At 35.3% G+C, this 12,653-nt stretch overlaps 1 pseudogene; it reads right to left on the reverse strand.

Moving 5' to 3' along the window:
* Positions 1–6,433: 6,433 nt before the first annotated feature.
* Positions 6,434–6,579, reverse strand: LOC145284876 (U2 spliceosomal RNA; annotated as a pseudogene).
* Between the last annotated feature and the right edge of the window lie 6,074 nt (positions 6,580–12,653).

Raw genomic sequence — 12,653 nt, forward strand, 5'->3', positions numbered from 1 at the left:
AGATATATTATATTAGAAATATTTGAAATCCTATCGCCTTGTTGATATTTCAGACTAATTGAAAATATAGTAGCAATTTTTAGGTCCCCCTTAGCCATCCAGATTTTTTGGGAAATATCAGAATTTTGTAATTAATACGCAAAATTTTGAAAACAAATGATTATGATTGAAATATTTGTAATGGTGTAGTATCCTTCCACCTACAAAATGTCTGATACATCCATGTGCAAGAACGATGTCATCTTAAATTCTACGCAATTATGAAAAATTTAGTAGCTAATGATACATTTAATTTAGACTGGTAGTGAAATAAAACCAATCATCTAATACGTATTTCATTAAAACGTAAAATATAAATAAGTTATTAAATAGCACTGGCTTTTTAAAAATTAGTAACTATCAACGTCCAGTAACCACACGAGGGTAAGAGTAAATAAGTGTGCATTAGTCGTTATTAATCGGCTGTAGTGCAAATTTGATGAATTGGATTTTTTACGTGGACGGCTAATCAAGGACTGGTTTACGATAGATATGAAGACAACCACATTGTCGCCAGGTGAAATCAGGCAAGCGGAACGGAGTTCCACATATTGACAATTCTTAGAAAAGAGCTTTGTTCATGGAATTCAAGGCATATGTAATTGTGAGGTAAATTATTATAGTTGATTAAGCTAGGCGAGTAGTTTTCATCCATTTTCCAAGAAAAATGTTTCATAGATTTGGGCTAATCGAACATTTGCCTTAAAGATAATGGTAAAGCAGAGGCAGGCTAGAAATATATTGCAAGGCAAGAAATGTCAAAGAATAGCCGGTTGTAACTCTTCGAACAGCTGCAGTCCATTTTGTGAAACACTACACTATCTACGGGCATACTTGACTCTTATAAAAGTTGAGAATGGAATCACTACTGTTGTATCTACTAGGTCGCTGGATTTTTTAATTTGTCAAGCGACTCGATTTTCGTGTAAGTATTTTCATGTAAGCAAAGGATTTGATGTAAGTGTTCAATTTTAGATTATGAGTAAAGACCAGCGCCAGAAAATTACTTCACATTCATATAGTCGGTCGCATATCAATAACTGAGTATATTAAGAATTCAATGTTAATAATTTCTTAATAGAAAAATAGGAGTTTAATATCAATGACCTAGCCAAACAATCTCGATAATATATATATATATATATATATATATATATATATATATATATATATATGCATATGTATACATACATATATATACATATATATACATGTATATATATGTATATATGTATGTAAAGATATATATATTTATATTTACATATATATATATATATATAACTACTTCATTTATTCACATAAAATTAATACACGAAATTATAAATTCATGCGTAAACTTTAAGTATTTACTTCAAAAATATCAATACGTAGGTAGAGTTAGTTATTAATTTATAAAATATATATGGCGATTAAGCTACACCGAATATTCAGCGTTTCATCCACTCTAGGATTCCTCATATATATATATATATATATATATATATATATATATATATATATATATATATATATATATATATATGCCTGAAATATTACATGTAATGATTAAATATGTTCTATTCTTCGCTCATTACTTTCTGAATAGCATATCAGTTGAAGAAATCGTTCTCTGTATTTTTTTTTTTGTAAAATGCTTCCTCGGTTCTCAATGAAATATGTAATTCAACGAGAGGCAAACGTATCCTCCATAATAGTTTTATGACTTTACTCTTAGATTGAAAATTCTTTGAACGAGAGATCAATTCTTAGAATATGTCTCGGGAAATATCATCAATATCGCGTATTCCGAACCTTGCACATTTTAGAAAAAAATCATCTGCGAATGAATGATCCATAATATGTCTTTGAATGTTCTCGTTCTCAAATGTTTGCATTTTTCAGTTTATTAAAGTGAGTGTGAATCGCTTTTATGCAATTTATACAAAGAAGTTATAAATCAGTTTTCAGACGTTTCATTCTACTATAAGAGGCATACTAGAATATGGATGTCGGTCGTATGGGAGAATTAATAAAAAAGCAATCTTACATCGGAAATGGCTAATAATATTCAGATTGAAAATAGGCTTTATTAGTGTCCTATATATATATATATATATATATATATATATATATATATGTATATATATATGTGTGTGTGTGTGTGTGTGGGTGGGTGTTTTTTAGTGTGTGTTTGTGTGTGAGTGTGGGTGTATGCGTGTGTCTGCGGATGTATGCATGACTCAAGTTTACAATGAAGTAAAAGATAATATTTTTAATGGGCTTTAAACGGTAGAGTTTAGAAACATAAATTGTATCTCATATGAGTGCGTGCTTATTCCATCGGTGCGAAGCTATTAAAATACGTAATTAATCTAATTATAAATTACGTTCTAATATCTTATACCTAGAAGAAAAAAAGTGCTGTTGTTTTTTGAAGTGCTCGTTAATGTGTTATAAAAATGATTCGTCACCACATTGATCGATGCTTAGATTTAAAGGCTAATATTTCAACCTCTATTTGCATGCGCCTTACCGACCAGCTTCGGGAATGGTCAATTCTAAGACACTTTTACTAAAATTTAGACATCTGCAATACTGCTTTTAGCGAAACAATGAAATATTCCCAGGCTAATTTATTGTTTCTGTAAGCCTGTCGATCCTACGTTTTACTTGATCTGTTCCGAATACTATGTTAGTTTTGTGTCCGATCTATAATATTAAATCTTTGTTTTTTCTTTTTTGTGTTCTTAAGACTTTAAATCATGTAATGTATAATTTGGACGGAGTTGAGGAATGATACCCTGTAATCAATATTTCATACGAAATACAACATGCTTATATCTTCAAATGTAATGCAAACTGTTTCAATTCATAAGCCTAGGTAAATGAATCTTAATTAATTCTATTAACCGTACTACACCCTTTCCTGGGTGTCGTCCGTCTCTTTTTAACAATCGTTGTATATTGTTGGCTATTAGTTTATGTTTAAGAAATCATTCCTTAGTGAAATTCCCACTTATGAAAGACAACGTTTTGCTATATTATAAGTGATTTCACCGAGATGCCTAATCAATTTGAGTGCGAATTTTTGGGCATAATTATATAGTGAGTATTATCACCGATTTAAATAGATCTTGCACAAGCACTAATGAAATGATGAAAATAAAAATAACAGTTTTTAGTGTTGAGATAATAGACATTATCTAAAATAAAACAGCCGTTGGTTTTATTTTATAAGGTTTTACCCTGCAATGAGAGTACTTGTACTAGTAGCGAAAACACGAAACAAAAAAAAAATTAACAAAAGCGAAAATGTTTCCTTATGTTTAGCACTCTTTGATACTTGATCCTGTTTGTTCGACTTAGCCTCAAAGTTTGCGAATTGTCAATCAAACTGTACTGGGCTTTTTGTATGGTCGCAGATTATTGTATCAATGTAAGGTGTTTTGTTCATTGCGTACTGAAACACAATAAGGCAAACAACTTCAAAGACGGTGAAAAAATATCGAACACAAAAAATAAATAACAAAATACTTCGGCAAGGACGAATGTTCTTAGAAAATGTCCATTTAGTATGGGCGTTTAGAAATGAAAATGATGTGGCATACGAAACATTGAAAGAGCGAGGAACTCCCGAACCGATTGACAAATTGGACAACACATGTAAAACTCGGGAAATTATGAACTTATTTTTACTTTAAACCCGGTGAATATTGTGAAATGTGTCTATGGTGTTTTGAGACTGGTCACATATTTGCACTGAAGCGGTACCCTTTCCCCATAAGCGCTGATATTTTAGATTATTTGACTTGCATTGGAAGTCAGACTCTTTGAGTAGGTTCTCTATTTTGATAAGCTTTAAATTGACTTACACTTGATCTAACATTGACAAATTTTCGCTAAATTTGGAGTATATACTTTTTTTATTCTAACGCTCCACAGATAACCTGAATCTTGATGCAATGCTCCCGTAATATTCTCTCACGTATGTTTACCCATAAAAAGCGTATTACAACATGGGTGCGAGTAGCTACTAATTCAGGGAACTATGTAGAGAAGTAAATCACGTGATGGCTGTTCGTTTTACATGGTATTCTACATGTATTTACATGAACTAAATCAAGAAACAGGAAGGGAATTCTAAACTCTAACTGCCCATTAGAGTAATCCATTAATGTAGGCTTTCGAAATCTAGAGACGTAATAAGCAAATGTTTTCTAATAATATGCGCCGTTTCCTTAGCTTAATATGCGCTGTTCATAACAATATTTTGTTTCTGACATAGTACACCGCTGGCTTAAAACTTAAATTGAGTAATACTTCTTTACAACCATCGTTCGAACAAAAGTTTGTTTGCTATTGAATATCAACCGAATCTCCATAGTGTACCTTATTATTGAAGTAATAAAGGCCTATACTTACAATAACTATAAATATTTTTATCTATCGTTTGCATAAAACGAAATAGAATTTCCGAAAAAAGAGTTGCTTCACAATTGTGTCCCACACGTTTGTCGTGTTGCAATAATATTCGTCATCTCACATGCTAGAACATATTTAACATTTTACTTCTAGATTTATTATGCAATAATCTTCTTTTTTTTAATTATGAAACACAGGCGTGACTGAAGTTTCCTTGCAATTGAACATAAATACCTCATTCACTTGTTGAAACATTTGTATATTGAAGAACTTGTGCTCTAACAAGCCATAAAAACAAGAATTATTTCCCTAACAGATGCTTCTCTTTAAGGGCCACTAAGAAGTAGACTAAGGCTTGATGAATGCTTAAATCATGAAACGCACATGTTAAGGAAGTTTGCTTTCAAATGACATACGTACATAAACAAACACCTCGTTGACTTGCTAAAGCTTCAGCTGGTTTGTATTTTAAAGAACTGTTTAGCTAACAAGCCATAAGAGCAAGATCCTACAGTATCATAAAGTATAGAGAAGCTTCTCTTGAAAGGCGACTTGAAGGTACAATTTGGCGGTTAAGGGTTGATGAATGCTTATTATAAACCGTTCTTATTAGTAATAGTATGGTGTTCATTCAATTTATAATTTCCACTTGTCGTAGTATATCAGGTATAATTCAACTGACGTTCTATAAACTTTCTAATACAAGAATACAATTGATACTTGTTTAGAACATCCAAAACGTCATAGCAAACGGACTGAGAGTATGTTTCACACTTTGACATAATAAAGAATTGGATAAGAAACATTTGAAAGAGGTCGGTGACTGTTTTTATTGATAAAATATATTGGTTGTGATTATATCATTCTAATTAAGGATAAGCGTTCAAAGAATTAAAACAAGAAAATACGGTTTTCTCTTAAATTTGGAAATGTTATAAACAGTTCATACAATTGTATTAATTGCGATTAGCTCAAACAGTTACACACACGTGCATACACAATACACACACGTATATGCGCATATATGTGTGTGTATGAATGTGTATGAGAGTGTGTGTGAAAAGTATGATAATAGGATGAATAAGCGATGTTCCGTATTAATAACAAGGCCGATAGCCATTAGTCGCGTGGTCTCATGTAATGAATGAATGCGTGAATGTAGAATTGACATGCAATTCTTAAAGACAAACTAAAATGACCGAAAAATGGGCTGAAATGACTTAAATAAATAAAAAGTAAATGAATTAGAAAGACTTTAATGAACTTAAGAATGACTTGAATGCTTAAAAAATAACTGGAATCCTTCAAAAACAGCTTGAATGATCTGGAGAATAACTTGAATTGCTTTGAGACTGGCTGGTTGTAAAGTTGGTGACCATTTTACATTAAATTAATACAGAAAAGTGGTCCCCCACTTTTTATGATAATAAGCACAGCATGTAGTAAGAACATATGCTACATTTTGATCTTGGCCAAAAGGCCAAGAAAATGGTATTTATTTGCTCCCCTACGGAGTAAATTAGACACAAGGCCGATTTTTAATTTGAGGGGTGAAGAGGATATGGGGAGCAACTCTCCGGGAATAGGGGAGCTGGATAGTGACAATTGGTATGAAGGGTTGTCCCTACAATGAACAAGATCTTAAATGTGGGGCTGCCCCCACATATGGCCTTTGCTTGCAGTATCTGCCGGAACAGATGGTATTTATTTGCTCCCCCACCGAGCAAATTAGGCACAAGGCCGATTTTTAATGTGAGGAGTGAAGGGAGGGGGAAGGGAAAAAGGGGACCAGCTCCCGAGAGGTGGGAAATGGGAGCTGATTAATGGTCAGGCATGTGGGGTTGCCCCCACATCTTGTCTTTGCTAGTCATAGCTAGTCATAGCTAGTCATAGCTTGCAGCATCTGCCGGAACAGATGGTATTTATTTGCTCCCCCACTGAGCAAATTAGGCACAAGGCCGTTTTTAATGTGAGGTAAAAACAAGCTCCCCTAAAAGGGGTCACTCTGGTTACCAAAAATAATAATTGTCCCAGTATAGAGGGTTTCCCCTCCATTGACTGGTACAAATTATCTTAAGTGCAGTATCTGCCGGAACAGATACTACACTTTGATCTTGACCAAAAGGCCAAGAAAAGGGTATGTATTTGCTCTCTCATCGAGCAAATAAGGTACAAGGCCGGTTTTTAATGTGAGGAGTGAAATGGGAAATGGGAGCCAACTCCCCGGGGAGTAGGGGAGCTGGATAATGACAATTGGCATGAAGTGTTGACCCTACATTGACAAAGGTCTTATATGTGGGGTTGGTATTTATTTGCTCCCCCACCGAGCAAATTAGGCACAAGGCCGATTTTTAATGTGAGGAGTGAAGGGGAAATGGGGCCCAACTCCCCTGGGAGTAGGGGAGCTGGATAATGTGCAGGTGAAAATTACCGGGGCTGCTGTATTTCCATTTGGTGAATTGATTCTGGACCATACAGTAGTATCTGGTAGGACCTCTCGATACCATACTAGTGGGTAATTGTTATGGCTTTACCTTATTATGTGCAACAAAAAATGGCTTCTCTCTTATTTTCCCTCTCTGTCCTGCTCCAACCAAGTCTACTGACCTGCTGCACAAGCCCCAAAACCTCAAAAATCATGAAACATCTCCAAAAAAGAAACTCGAATTAACCTACCAGGTCTCCTTCTCCAACATCAGGGGTCTACGTTCCAACCTTCTAGAGGTTGAAACACAATTACAGGAGAAGAAACCGGACATATTCTTTCTAAGTCAAACTGGCATAGGGCGAACCACTTCTCTTGAGAAATTCATAATTAAAGGATACTCACACTTAACATCTAAATCTGACCCCCAAGATCGCCATGGGCAATGAACATGTGCCTACATCAAAGATGGCTTTCCCTGTGGTAGGGATATCTCGAGAGAAGACCCTAATTTACCTTATATGTGCTTCCAGGTTGCAGTAACTTACACCAGTGCATTTATATTTGCCTTCTATCGCCCCCACAAAGTGGGGTTACTATATTTAAGAGCATATCTGAGAAAATTGACCACATCCTGTCTGCTCATCCTTTGGCTAACATTCACATTTGCGGTGACTTCAATGTCCACAATGTGGAATGGCTGACCCACTCAAATAAAACCGATGACGAGGGGAGGTTTTGTCAAGATTTTGCCATTGCCTATGACCTCACTCAGATTGTTCACGAACCCAACCGTGTGCCCGATACACCCGGTCAATATGCAAGCCTTCTAGACCTTTTATTCACAACATCCTCTGAGCTGTGTTCATGTTCCGTTCTATATCCTCTGGGATTTTCTGACCACTCCGTCGTAACACTTAAGATAAAAATGAAATGGTATAAGTCTTCAGACGTACCTCTCCACCGTACTGTATATCGATACTCTATGGCTGACTGGGACAGCCTCCGTACATTCATATCAGACCTACCTCTGCATTCAATGTTTAAAAGGGGTGTGTCCTCTGTAGCATCAGACCTGGCCGAATGGTTAATTGTAGGCATAGATCGATTCATACCATCCAAAAATTCCAAAACAAACCTAACAGCCAGCCATGGTTCTCTCCTGAATATGTTGGTGCCATCGCGCACAGAAATCACTTTTTCCATAGTTACCAACGTAATAGATGTACTGACACTAATGCTGCTTTCAGTACTGCCAGCATCCACTGAAAGAGTAATAAAACATGCCAGAGAGCTATATGTTCAGTCTGTTAAATCAAGATTCTACCCTATGCAACAATAATCATCAACTTCCTGTATTTCCTCCTATAATAGACAACACGCTATGCAACATACAAATATATGTGCATGAAGGCGCCAAGCTAATCTAGAACCTTGATTCCAGTAAAGCCTTCCAGTTATAGTGCTGAAAAAGCTTCAACCAGAACTTGCCCCCATACTTACAAAACTTTATAAGCGTTGCCTTATGGAGAAGTGCTTTCCAACGCCCTGGAAAAAAACTCATCAGTATGCCCTGTATTTAAGAATTCAGGTGAAGTCATCTCCCTCTCAGTACAGACCAATAAGTATCTTGTGTGTTATGAGTAAGTTGTTAGAATCCATATTAAATAAAGAAGTATGCAACCACCTCAGCAGAAACAACCTTCTTAGTGACATGCAATATGTTTTCCGCTCTGCAAGATCGACCGCACATTTTCTAACGGTTATATCATATAGGATTAGTGAATCTCTTGACAAAGGTTTCCGTTCCAGGGCAATTGCTCTTGACATATCAAAGGCCTTCGGTAAGGTATGGCATAAGGGCCTACTTCACTAGATTTCCAGCTACGGTATTAGTGGAAATGTTTTCTCAATCATTAAATCATTTCTCGCTGTTAGGTTTATAAGAGTAGTGGTTGATGGGCAGAAATCAAAAGCCCACAGTATTAATGCTGGAGTCCTCCAGGGATCCATCCTGGGCCCAACTCTCTTCCTGATCGACATCAATGATCTCTCAAAACACATACTTAAATCATTCGTTGACATCTATACTGATGACACGACCATCTATGGCAACTCACCAAAGGCTGTAAATGACAAAGTTCTCTCTAATTCTCTCTCTTCTGATCTTGAGCACGTGGTACACTGGGGGAAGAGGTGGCTGGTCACTTTTAATTCATCCAAAACCAAGCTTCTATCTTTACATCATCAACGCTCTGATCCCCACCTGGCATCAATTGAACTGGATGGCTCTCGTCTTGGAGAGGTTCCATGTTTTGACACGTTTCTGGGTTTGACCTTTACTCCTGATCTGAAATGGAACACGTACATTAAATCTGTTGCCAGGGACGCTGGTAAAATGGTGAAATACTTCTACTGCTCCAGAAGATATGTCACTACTGATGCAATTCTCTATCTGTATAAAAGCAAAGTACGTCCAAGGATGGAGTACTGCTGCCACATCTCGCCAGGAGCTGCTAAAACAGCATATCCTGCCTTGACAGAGTACAAAATAGACTTCGTGGTTTATTGGGGGATGCCCTTTTCTCTTCCCTGCAACGTCTCTCCCACATAAGAGACGTTGCGAACTTGTATTTGGTTTATCGTTATTTCCATGGCAGATGCGTGTCTGAGATGAAATCCCTCGTCCCCCTTCACCAATCTTTTACGAGAAACAACCGTCTGGCTGAAACTACTGTCAATAATTTTCCCACTCTTTATATGTGCCTAAATCCAAACGTAGATTCCATGAGCAAAGCTTCTTTCTTAGAACTGCACGCCAGTGGATCTCTCTGCCGCTTGCACCTGTTTCCCACCTGACTACAACTTGGACGTCTTGAAGTCCAATATAACCAAACTCCTGACAAACCGCCCCCTTAAGTAAGACACTCTTTCTAAACACCCAATACTAATTATTACTACAATAATCTCATTGATTACTGTACACGCAATAACCTTTATCCCTGAGTGGCCTTTGAGCCTTGATAAGTGGTGAATCCCATGTAAAAAAACTGACAATTGGTATGAAGGGTTCACCCTACATCGACTAAGGTCTTGTATGTGAGGTTGTTATTTCTTTGCTCGCCAACCGAGCAAATTGGCATAGACCGATTTTTAATGCAATGAGTAAAAGGGGACATGGGAGCCAACTTTCCAGGAGTAGGGGAGCTGGATAATGAAAATTTGCATGAAAGGTTTCCCCTGCATTGACCAATATTTTATATGTGGAGTTAGTATTTATTTGCTCCCCCTACTCACAAATTAGACACGCAGATGTAAGGGATGATGAAAGGTGAATGACGAGTACGGAAGTCAGAACATCAGTGTAGATTAACTAGGTAAAGCATTTCTTGGATATAGAAAAACATAAGTGCATAATATAAGGTCAGTATGGGAACTGTATTAACATTTATCAATGAGGAACGGACGATGCGACAGATGTGTGCGAATGCACTAGACCATAGCTCAATCCTTGTCACACACTATTTTAATAAAATTGTCATCAAGATAGTCCAGCACTTTTCATCCTGTGACTTTTGGTTAGTTATAAACTCAAGGAAAACCATAGGGGATATCTTTATGGGACAATTCAGATAAAAGGGTTGAAGCGAGAGTCATTTAGACGCTCAACAAGAGGACCTGAAACGATACAATTACATTACTGCCGGAGGAGATTAATTTTAAGGGAACTAGACTTTCATGTGGACACTATCAATAAAAGCAACTCACCCAAATAGTCTGGAAACTTATTGAGAGCACCTCGTACATATCCAAAATCTTTTCTTTGTAAATCAATTTATATGAACTTAGTGTAGAATATAAATTGACTGAAAGAGATGGACTTGATATTTCGTCAATGGCCCTTCTTTTTTTAAAGAGAAGGACAAGATAAGATATCTCCCTTTTTCAGTTTACTAGTTGTACGTAAAATGAAATACCTCTTCGATATATATACATATATATATATATATATATATATATATATATTTATTATTTGAAGGTAAATGGTTACATATGGTAGCTAAAAATAGCCATCTGTTTCAAGGAAAGAGACTTCCTCAGGCGACCCAGAACCTCTCCACGCAAAACAAAAAAGAAATACACAGACACACACACACACACACACACACACACACACACACACACACACATATATATATATATATTTGTCGATGGCATGATATATATATATATATATATATATATATATATATATATATATATATAATGCCATGTCAAATCAACAAATTTAGGAGGGCGGTGTCACAAACCATGTCCGACATGGATTATTTCAAATTTGTTACACTTAATGAATTGAATGGCACCTGTTACACATCTCAGGGTTAACGTGTTCCTAATATATGATCTAAACCTTTTTACAAAAATCTGACCAACTTTAAAAGAAGATAGCTCTGTCATTCATGGGCCTACAAAGTTCATTCATATATCATTTTAAAGTACCTAGATAGATCTACACGTTTATTTGGGGATATGTTTTTGAGGTCAAATTAAAAATGTTGAAATTGACCTTGATCTTTTACCTGAATTATCTCAAAAACGGTTATGTAAACTGTTTTGACTTTTTGACAAACAAAATTGTCTATCCAATGACAGTATATATTCCAAATTTCATAATGGGTTTTACACTAGAACAATTTCTACAAGAGTTGTAAAAAATTGGGCTAAATTCAAAATGGCGGAATCTAGTACCTGTTACTTCCTATAAAAACCTTTTGATATTTAAAAATATTGTCATGTTTGGCATCTTTGTAAAGCTCTTTTAATGCTTAATAATATATGCATAAAACAATAGTCACAAAACCCATACAAAAATGTATCTTGTTATGGAAGAAAGTGATATAATGAGTGTTGAGGCAGTTAATCAGAACCTATAAATCGGAACATTTGAGGTATCAGAATCAGAACCCTTTTAGCCTAATATGCCAAAAAGTGTTAATCTTTTCTATTGCTTGTCCTAAAAGATAAAATGAAGTTTTGGGGGGTTTTAAGTAAAAGTAAAACCTAATAACGTAAAAATGTGGTGTGGATTTATTTCAGCTGTGTGAAAAAAAAACCCTAACACATTACCTTGCGGTTTTGTCCAGTCCATCAGCATAGACAAATCTGATCAGAAAGTGCTAAAAGATATTAAAAAATAATTTATTTTTTTTAAATTAGTGGACTGAGTGCAAGTTTTATCACCTCTATGCCAGACAGGCTTTGGGGACAACGTTCTTTTAATTTTTTTAAGTCTCCGTTTGTTTACTGGTTTGTTTACTGGTTATAAAAAAATAAAAACAAGTTCTAAATACATAGTAGTGGTGGGTAAAGATGAAAAGCAATAAAACATTATAAAAAATGATTATTATAATGACCACTTTCCCAGTTGAGTCTGCCTTGGAATTCAAGATTGTAATTTTGCCAGGCACCACATATATGTAAGTCATATTTTCGAAATGTAGAATTTAAGTACATATTTTTACTATATTAAACTACTACTACTACTACTACTACTAATAATAATAATAATAATAATAATAATACTAGCAATAATAATAATAATAATAATAATAATAATAATAATTTTTTTAAATAAGTCTTCTACAAAATTCTACTAAAGAAAAATGGTATTCTACATTTTTTGGTACTCCTTGAGTATTGAGTTTAACAGCGACCGGGCCTACTTGTTTACTAGTCTCGCCTTTAAAAAAGCTAAAGCATGCGCTAATAACATTTTTTTTTTCATTTA

The sequence above is a fragment of the Euprymna scolopes genome, chromosome 1 (assembly GCF_053919585.1).
Source record: "Euprymna scolopes isolate OS-2025 chromosome 1, ASM5391958v1, whole genome shotgun sequence".
NCBI lineage: Eukaryota > Metazoa > Mollusca > Cephalopoda > Sepiida > Sepiolidae > Euprymna > Euprymna scolopes.